We start from the raw sequence: 10,858 nt of genomic DNA, 5'->3' as shown, positions 1-10,858 counted from the left end.
AGATTTCCGCAACTGATCTTGAAATCAGTAATCTTTGCAGGGGCACGAAAAGAGCAGCAACCACACTTCTAAGCACTATTGGCAAAGCACCAACTTACTGCCCATTTCGTTTCTTTCTGTCACAGTGGATATGCAGCCCCATCATATCAGCTTGTCATGTGTAGAAATATGGGAACAGTATTACAAAGCACTATTAGCCACCTTGATTTCCTGCAGCCAAGAACTTGCTGTGCACCTGTTTGTTCTCTCATTAAGACTGGCAATTATCAGTATAGCAACTGTTCTTTGTACCAGCCAGTATCCTATTCAGAGATGTATATACCTTATTTGTGGCATTGTCAGCCTATTCTGGATTTCCTATTAGCTGAGCATCAAGTTACTATCAAGTCAGCCTCTATATAGTAGGATTACCCAATTATCACTAGAACCAGTTGCTGCTCAAACCAGCAGATAGAATGCTAGATGGGGACATGTGAACTCTTGGTCTCCTTCTAACCACTCAGTCAGTGGAAGCTGAGCAGCAGCATCTCCTCTTATCAGTAATGGAGTATCAAGATGACAGCCAGTATCTTCGCCCATGTGAGTAAAATCTACCCAACTTTTCTTAACACTCTGTAATCATGCTAATGCGGAGCAGGCATATTAGTGATTAACACGAGTACTGTACCAGTGATGCGCATGTTTTCTGTAGAAGAAATTATTGATAGTAAACCTGGAAAAGTTCAATGGCTCCAGATGCTTAGAAGTATGTATGCCATGTCATGGAAAGGAAGGTTGCTGGGAGGTTGCTGGGAGAACTTGACTTTTAATAGCACTGTTATCTATGTTCCAAGAGGTTTAATTACAAGGTACTCTTAGTTTCTAAAACATAAGAAAAAACTGAACTATTTTTCAACATTATAGGCCCATCAACCTTCCCATTTAATAAGTTATGTGATATTGATAATGGCCGATTTCAACTTGACTAGCATATTTTCCATTGTTGTACACTATTTGATCGGTTCTTAATCAATGCTACATTATCTTAATGGTATATCTGAAGGTTCATACCTGAAACAATGTATGGAGCAATAGTTTCAACAGGGTTTGTATCTTTTGTAGCTATACAGATTTTCCAGCCTCTGTGTGTGATGTAAGTAACCAAAAGTTGGATGCAACAGTTCCTGTGATAGTACCAATCGAACGTTCATGCAATGTCGCATCCTTTGATTTCATGGAGTCCAAAGATCATGTGAAGTTACTTCCTGTGATGGCATTCAGTTAAATGCCTTGCGATGCTACTTCCTGTAACATCATCAGGGTGGGTCACAGGGCAGGTGATGTCACTTCTTATGATTTCACCAGGTCAAAGTTTGTGTGATCTTACTCCCTGTAATATTAGGCAGGGGTCACATGGTATGTGATGTCACTTCTGCTCACCTGGCATTTTGATGAATCAACATCATTGGCAGCAGCCTGCTAAATAGTGAAGCATATTTACAATTTAGCCAGTGACTGTATAAATTGCAGAGAAAATTAATTATTTACCTGGTGCATGCAAAGTAGGGACTTATTTCTTTATTGAAATAATGCTCGAAATGGTTAGTTTCAGGAAAACTAGCTAGGATTTTTTAAAGAAATATAAACGTTCTCACATTGGCTTCAATATACAAATATTTCAATTCAATAATACTCCAAAACTAATTCAAATGCTGATGCAATAATTTTATTCATAACATAGCACAACACCATGGTATGGTAAAACCATCCCACCATTGCTTATATTTGCGCAGTTAGAGATCATCAGTAAGATTTTGGGTGACTGCAACTTATTTGGGTCAACAGATTTTGCCCAAGAACAAAAGCGATTAAGAGAGACATTGGAAAATACTGACAAATAGAAAAGCAGGAGTGATAAAACTTGCAAGAGTGAGATTCAGCAGCAGGAAATGTTGTGTGGTGATGTGAGGTGGAGTAAGGATTAATCAGTCTTGGTATGCGGCAACCCTGGCACTGAGCTGCACCACAGTTATGCTCCCAAGAAACACAGTGGGCCATTGCATGTTTTTACAATATATGCATTGCAGTGCCCAAGCTCTTTGCACACCTTCTCGATTGACCTCCTTCATTTATTATCCTCAACTTGCATGTTGCATAGGTCAGTTTGGCAGCATTTCCTGAGAGATGGGTTTTCTGACCTCAACTTTTCACAGTCCGCTGCTGTCAAGCAAGCATAGTTACCTGCGGATAAAACAAACTTATTAGCCTTTGTCTGTTTTTGCTTGTGTAACATCATCAAGCAGGATGAAAGGACCTGTAGCACAAAATAGAGGTTATGCACTTGTACACGATGAGTGAAAGGAACTCCATCTTGTCTCAGTTTATATTGTGTCACCATGAAGTCAGATTAACTAAGGAAAGCGTTGTGGTTTACAACTTGATTTAATTCATTTTTTGTGATGCTTATTTGATTAACTGAATCACCTCAATTGCAGCTGTGGCTACTCCCTGGGGCCCTCTGTGATCTTAGGGAAGTGTAAGCTGCTAACCCAGAGAAAGTTCATAGTGATGAGTGGTTTTAATATGTACCTAGACAAGGTGATCACTAAGGCAAAGGATGCCCTAACACAGTTCAGTGGTCACGATTTCCAGCACATGAAGGACTCCCCACCTCCAGCAGGTCATGTGAAATGCTCCGATTCACAGTGCACTGCTGATGCACTTAAGAGTGCGTGTTCAGTAGTGTGTGAACTCGAGTTTCCCTACTTTATTTTTCCTTGCAATATTATATAGTGCGAACTCAACAACATGGCATGAGCCCAATTTACATTACAGAAGAACACATTCATTTGTGGTAGGCACGGGGAGACAAAGCGATTTGCCTGGAATCACAGGATGTTGAGCTGATGCCGAGATTCGAACGTAGCTCCCCAGCTCTAAAGTTCGCAATTCTAGAACTTGTGGCGGGAGGTGTGTCTAAAAGTGTATGTCGGTGCTGGCCATCAATGAGAGAGACCTGTGCATTTTTCAAATTGGTGGTGAAAAAATATGAGTATGTTGCTGGAGATGTGGGCTGCCGTGCCACCAATGTACTTACCGGGGGAGGGTAAACCCCCATTATTCTGCAACTTTCTTTCCGCATACCATCACTCCGCACACTTTCATTACGAAAGTATCATGACTCTGCAATGCCATTATAACGCATGGCATTACATTTATATGCTTTTACCATGCGTACATTTTCAACGAAATTCGTTGTTAATGCATGAATGGTAAAAGCATGTTTTTTTTAAATGTTTGGATAAGGTAAGTATGGGTATAGGGGTATATCTTTTGGGGTACTGAGGTATATGTTTTCGGGTGTTTGAGTATTTTAAGGGTTCAGATATAGTTTTGGGTTATGGGGTACAGGGGTAGTTTTAGGGATAGGTACAGGTTTTGGGGTACAGGGATATTTTTAGGGTTCAGGGCTAGGTTTGGGTTTTGGGGTATAGGGGTAGTTTTAGGGTTCGGGGGTAGGTTTGGGTTTTGGGGTACAGGGGTATTTTAAGGGTTCAGGGCTAGGTTTGGGTTTTGGGGTACAGGGGTATTTTTAGGGTTCAGGGCTAGGTTTGGGTTTTGGGGTACAGGGGTATTTTAGGGTTCAGGGGTAGGTTTGGGTTTTGGGGTACAGGGTTAATTTTAGTGTACAGGGCTAGGTTTGGGTTTTGGGGTACAGGGGTATTTTAAGGGTTCAGGGCTAGGTTTGGGTTTTGGGGTACAGGGGTATTTTAGGGTTCAGGGGTAGGTTTTGAGTTTTGGGGTATAGTGGTATTTTTAGGGTTCAGGGCTAGGTTTAGGTTTTGGGGTACAGGGGTATTTTTAGGGTTCAGGGGTAGGTTTGGGTTTTGAGGTACAGGGGTATTTATAGGGTTCAGGGCTAAGTTTGGGTTTTGGGGTACAGGGGTATTTTTAGGGTTTAGGGATAGGTTCTGGTTTTGGGGTACAGGGTATATTTATAGGGTTAAGATGGGTTAGTGTTTAAGGGTGTTGGGGTATTTTAAGGAGTAAGGGTGGGTTATGATTATGGGGTGCAGGGGTATTTAAATGGAGCAGGGTGGGATTAGCACACGATATGAGACATGGTATGAAGGGCGGAACCTACCACATGCCCCCAGCGTTTGTCACGCCCCCAGCACACGCCCACAGCACAACGCAGACACGCCCACAAGGGACTACTTTGCTGGCACGGTTCTTTTACCTTTTAATTGTATATGGTGGGCGTCCTTCTGCTGCAACTGCCCTTTCCAACGCTGTATTGGGTGTTGTGATTGGTGCTGTGGTTCCTGAGATTACCCGCCTCAAAGGTTTGGGCTCTCTCTTTATTATATTAGTATGGATACACAACCATGAGAATCAACCTTTATTGCAATAAATCAAATCACTATTCACCCACCTTGCGAACGATTAATAAAAGATTTGAGCTGAACTATAGAATATGCCTAGGTAGAGCTTGCAGTGGTAAGGATGGGGCATTTGAGGATGATGGATTGATTATGATGGACATCTTACTTTACATTACAAAAACCCTGGAAATTCACTGAAAACAACCCAGGTTAAAGTGACATTATAGTTAGGAATTCTAAGACTATCTGACTTTGCATTAAAATACCTTAGAAATGAACTGAAAAGGGAAGGTTAAAGGGATGTTTTAGTTAGGTGACAATGTCACATAAAACATACCATTTGAAACTAACAAAACCACTGAAATCCACCAGTTATAGTAATCTCAAGTCACTATGGCCCACATGCATCAAGCATTTTTGCAGTCGCAAACGGTGCGATTCCTTAAAATCGGCCGTTTGCGAATGCAAAAGTGCTTTTTGGGATGCATGAAGCAATTTTAGAATTCGTAACATGTGTGCGAATTCTAAAATTGCGGGTGCTTTTAAGAAGTCGCAGATGTGCGATTTCTTAAAAGCAATGCATCATTTTTTTAAAAAGTGAAAATTCGCAAATAGGGTGCCAAATTTACCGAGTTGTTGAACAACTCGGTAAATTTGGAAAAAGTGTGTAAAATGTTGAAAATGTTTTTTTTTCAACATTCATGTTACGGACACACATGTCCTTAGGACATGTGTGTGTGCAACATGATGCGAAAAATACATTTCAGGGGTGCATGGGGGGGTCCTTTGGACCCCCCCCTGCACCCATGAAATTTTCTAAGTGCCACTCGTAATTTCCATTGACTCCTTTTTGGCCCATAGGAATCAATAGGAATTGCGAAAATTAAGTTAAGAAATCGGTATTTCTTTGGGATTCGGTAAGAATTGCGATTTTTACCGAATCCCACAAGAATACCGAAAATATTGATGCATATCATTTTGCATTTCTTAATTTGCGATTCCTTATTTTTCGCAAATTAAGAAATGCAAAAAGACACAATGATGCATGTGGGCCTATACCTCTTACCCTAAAGTAACTATTACTTGTGCCCTTGCCATGCACTGCTTTTGCCCTTGCATATTAAATCACTCATGACATTCCTTGACAACCGTTATAGCATATCTAATCACATCTGAAATGCCATGACACTCCTACATATGACTTAAGCATCACACCAGATATTTGCTACAAATCTCTACCCCATCATATGAACTAAACCCTCAAATGCTTCTCTTTACAGCCCTCACCTCCCATGTAGTTTATAGATCTCTGTTTTGTAAGCCAGTAATTCCATGACTGGGATTGGTTCCTGTGATATAAACACCCAAAATAAAGTTAGCCCATTGAATTACCTCCCAACAAAGAATCCGAAATAAAACATCCTTATAGCCCATGATGTTCTCACCATGCACATATAGTGGTAGCCAAATAAAGACTCTTTAATATGTGATGGTCTGAACCAGAAAAATATCTCTGTACCCAGGACGTCCCCACAGAAGAGCAGAAATATTCTTTTAGCTGGTTATAACAATGCACAGCAGTAGGAAAATGACATCAGATTGGTCCATATTCTCTTTTTCATTTCTCTATCATACAGAGAAGCAGAGGAAGGACCTTGCTTCGGCACTGACTATCGCTAACACAAAACAGTGTATCAGTGGTGTCACGTTACCCTTATTAATATAGCAATGGAAGTTAAGCCAATCATAGAAGTATCACGAACAAAGAAATAGCAATTGCTTCACTACCACCTGACAAGACAGAGTATATCACTTTAGCCCCTGCTGTCACTATCTGACAATGTTAAAAAGTAATATTCTGTCAACTGAGTCGTCATGTCTGGATGTGTTCAGGTTGTTGGTGCATGTTCAAGACGGGGCACGATTCACAGCTCTAGAGATTTGTCTGAAGGATACATTTTTCACAGTGCCTGTCAGCGGGTCATAAAGGTGTTACACTCATCACTGAGAACTCAGAGCAATAGCTGTATATTCACCAGTACTCAGTTTTATTTTCACCATTGGATCTTGATACCAGTACTGAGTCCTAGTGTCGTTACTGGGCACCAGTGTTCAGTGTTAGCCTCACTATTAGATCCAGGTACCAGTACTGAGTCCTGGTGTCACTACTAGGCCTGGGCATCAGTACTCCGTAGTAGTACTCTTACTACATCTGAGTTACAATGCCAATCCTAGTCCTAGTGCTACTATTGTTTAAGGGATGGTGCAGCAGATGATGGAATATGTGGCAAATGCAGCAAACCCATAATTATGCGGAAAATGCTGCAGCCTCAAAATTGCATCATAAAAGAGGCCATGCTTATATTCCATTCGATTTTGTTCCCCTTATACGATTCTGTGAATGTGCTACTGAACAGTTTATCCATCTCCATAGAAAAAAATCAAATATCAGAAACACCTTGGGTTTAGATTAGGACTGAGAGGATCTTGTAGAGTTTCACTCCACTTAATTCCACGGAATTACTGAAAACCTCTACCAAAATCCCCAGAGTTCCACAAGTGACGGAGTATTACTCGGCCACCCACCCTTAGGAAGTCCCCTTTGTTGCTGAGGGGAACCTAGGGAATGCGATGAAGCATAAAGGAGTTGTTGAACATGCCATTACTTTTGGCTAAGTCAATTTAGAGGTGAGAATTTCCAATGGTAAGCCATGGTCCCATCAATGTTAAACCACTGCAACTGAAGACGGGGAGCAAAACTAAAATTTCTGTCGCAAAACTATAATTTCTGTGGCAAAGTTATGTATGCGGTTTAACTATTATGGACATAATAAATGACCAGGCAGTGGTGAGGAAAGCAGAGCCTAGATTCATTCATCAGCTCCTGATTAGGACGAAACAGATTGCTTTGTCCCTACTATGAGCTTTTATAGTCCCACATCACCCCAAACTTCCGGGGAAGCTGCAACATATAAGTGTGTCCACTTGTGATACACAGACAACCAGAAAATGTGCTTGGTATTGGCACCATGATTGTAAGCACCCTGATGTCTGGCCGGACATCTGTCTTCTAAAATCATGGACCACATCAGTGCCAGGCATACATTTGCAACTCAACAAACAAGAATTGGTTTCTGTTGGGATTCTTTGTAGCTGTCTTTTTGGTAATCAGCCTAATCAAGTCTGGATTTTATCACTAACATTGCCACTCACTTCTTTCCTCTCAAGAGAAGTAGTTGGTTAGTGTACAGTGCAGATGTCCCCTTGATTAATCTGTGGGCTTTAGCCACACATGTTCTCTAAAAAGAAGGATCTTTGTTCTATCACTGAGGACTGGACAATCCAAAAACGAACTACGGGACAAATCCACACTTAGGGCCCCATTAGGATTGTGGGCGAATCGCCACCGCTGGGCCGACGATCCACCCGCCGGATGGCCCAGTAACACCCCTTGCCATATTACTATGGCGAGGGGGACCGCGGCGGATGGGAAGACCGCCCGCCGCATTTCCGCCTTTCCGATTTCCGACCAGGTGGAAAAGAGCCTGAGTATGGTGGCATTGCCTCAAGGCACCGCCATCCATATTAGGATGTGGCATATTGCATGGCTTTCCATGGCGGAGACTCCCCCATGGAAAGGCATGCAGTCTTTCTTATAGGGGCCATTGCAGGCCCCCAGGGCGGTTTGGGGCTGCACTTGGGGGGTACCTATGGTAGCCCCCAACATTGTCATGGACAAGGTGGCAGGCACCGAGCGGTGCCTGTCATGTTGTGTATGCCAATGCACGATACCCATTCACAGCACCGCCCGCCACAATGTTGGGAATGGGGAATGCCACACTGGCGGTGCTATCCTAATGGCAACAGCGGGACCTCCGCACCTCTGGCAGACGGTCCAGCATTCCGTTATGGTGGCTGGCGGATCGTAATAGGCGCCTAAGTGTGGGAGCAAATGCCCCACATTGATAAGTTCTATTTTGGGCCTGTTCGGTTTTAGGATACTTTTAGAAAAAGCACATTTGCTGGATGCAGGCAGCAGAGCTCCAAGGAACAAGTGGCATCAGGCCTTATTTAGAGTTTGGAGGATATCCCGTCTGCCTTATTAGGAGTGCAGTGATGTCAATGGCACTCAAAATACTCCGATAGGACATCCAAAACTTTCTGTGCCTCTCCACCAAACTCTAAATATGGCCTAGTCTTTAAAATGCGTAGCGTTCACTCACCAAGTTTCAATGAACATACCCTACCTACTCTACCCCCTCGCACTAGTAATCTACCAAATCGCCGTGAGGGGAACGGCTACCCATAAGCTGCACTGTGTTCTGTCGTGAGGGGAACGGCTTCCTGACCTGTAAATCGTGCCGTGAGGGGAACGGCTTCTTCTGTTATCACAACGCCGTGAGGGAAACGGCTTCGCGGTAGCACACAGCAACCGCCTACAACTCCCAGCGGCCCAAGGCGAGGAACGTCAGCCGCACGCCGGTGCCAGCCCTCAAAGCGCTCCCGCCCCACGCATCGCGGGACGCGCTAGTAATCTACCAAAACGCCGTGAGGGGAACGGCTGCCGATAAACTGCACTGTGTTCTGACATGAGGGGAACGGCTTCCTGACCTGTAAATCGCGCCATGAGGGGAACGGCTTCTTCCGTTATCACAGCGCCGTGAGGGAAACGGCTTCGCGGTAGCACACAGCAACCGCATACAACTCCCAGCGGCCCAAGGGGAGCGACGTCAGCCGCACACCGGCGCCAGCCCTCAAAGCGCTCCCGCCCCCACGCATCGCGGGATGTGCACGGGCTAAGCCCGGACAAAGGGCGGGCCATCTGTGACCGGCCAGGGCAGACCGAGGCTGTGCTGGGCCACCCCCCTTCCATTTACTGTCCCGGGGGAGTACTGAATCCAGTGGGCTAAAACCTCCGTGATTGGAGACAACAAACTACGCCTGGACTACCCGGACTGTGAGTGATTAGGCAAATTCGCCATTTTTATTTGTGTATATTGACCGTAAATGGTGGGGTAGAGCCAGGTGGAACGATACTTTACCCATCTGGGTTGTTTCCATCGAAGGGATCCTGACACGTATCAAGGCTTGCATTAAGCTAGCACTTGTGTAGTAGGGACGTAACCATGTAAGAAAGTGCTGTGAGGGTACTATCATGGCCAGTACGGTGCAAACAAGATCAGCCAAAAGAGGCCAGACCATCCCTTCCAATCCCAGCTCAGTTACCAAAAAAAAAGAGCTCTTCCACCAACAGCTGGACAACCAACTGCAATCGATCGTATGTTGCAAAGGGCAATTAGGGTGGTATCCAATGAAATCGAGCGAACGGAAAGACGTCTATCATTAACCCCAAATATCTATTTGACTACGACAACCCAAGAATTGGAAAATGACATTATAATTGACTCTCCACTTGGTTTGTCAGTTTCACCATCTATGGAAATATCATGTGCACAGAGGGGCAGCACGCCGGACTCTGAAGCCTCCAAAGTTGGTAGAAAAGCTCCAACTATAAAGAAAAAGGGGGTGGTCTTAGAAAACCTAGACCGACTAAGAACAAATCAACCCCAGTGCAGTATGGTGGAATGAATATGGAAGGGGCAGAAGCTGAACATGTCATGCAATCACAAGTTCCCCCTATTTGGGTGTCCCAGCTTATCGCAGATTTGCAATCGCACTTGGAGCAAGTAGTTAGCACCCAAATTAAATAAATCGTGAGCAGGTTGGACAAGTTAGTAACTTCAGTGAAAACCAGGGGGGGGGCCCATGGTAGGGATATCCCACCCCCTATCCCCGCAACTAATTACAAAGCCCCCGAGACTATTGAAGGGAAGGAGACCATTGGACCCCCTAGTGCCCAACCCATCTCTGTAGAGAATTCACTGTCATCAGCAATTAATCAACAACCAAGCACTAGTGGCCCCTCTCACAGAAGTGCCTCCAGTAGAGGGACAACAATTACTGTTCCAGTTACTACCACTGCCCAAGTGTTAAATAATGGCCCCCCCCCTCCGGAGCCACCACCAATGCAGGAAATGCGTCTACTGACCCATTAATCGTTAACGCACAAGCCCCAACTCACACTGTTTCTGAAGCTCGACTCTCTAGTCATTTAAATGGGTCACCCTCCAAGATGTCTACTAACCGATTACCGAGCATTAATTTACCGCCTGAGGCAGCCCCATATGTGGTCATACTGGCGGGAGTCCCAGAACTGAAGTCTGAACATATAGAATCACATGAAATACTAAGGAATAAGACCATGTTCTGGCTAAACAAATATAGACCTCTCCCAGAAAATATACAGGGGGAAATTCTACATGTACGGAGAGTGAGCTGGTTAGGGAACAGGAAATAGGATATTGTGGGTAACTGTGTGGTGGTCAATTTTAGAGATTGCAGATTAGTCAATCACATATTAGGAGGAGGATTGGGTGGTCACTCAAGTAGTATTACACATTTGCCCCTAGATTATTTTTACTGGAGGGGAACCC

The 10,858-nt window shown here is 44.1% G+C and overlaps 1 long non-coding RNA gene across 1 annotated transcript in view; it reads right to left on the bottom strand.

The window, feature by feature from the left end:
• Positions 1-1,799: 1,799 nt before the first annotated feature.
• Positions 1,800-10,858, bottom strand: part of LOC144766854 (uncharacterized) — a 114,890-nt gene continuing 105,831 nt past the window's right edge. The window contains exon 4 of the long non-coding RNA XR_013597957.1: positions 1,800-2,220. This is a non-coding gene — a long non-coding RNA (uncharacterized LOC144766854). The remainder of the gene's footprint in view (positions 2,221-10,858) is intronic.

Source organism: Lissotriton helveticus, chromosome 7 (genome assembly GCF_964261635.1).
Source record: "Lissotriton helveticus chromosome 7, aLisHel1.1, whole genome shotgun sequence".
Taxonomy (NCBI): domain Eukaryota; kingdom Metazoa; phylum Chordata; class Amphibia; order Caudata; family Salamandridae; genus Lissotriton; species Lissotriton helveticus.
This window is presented reverse-complemented; position numbering and strand designations above follow the sequence as displayed.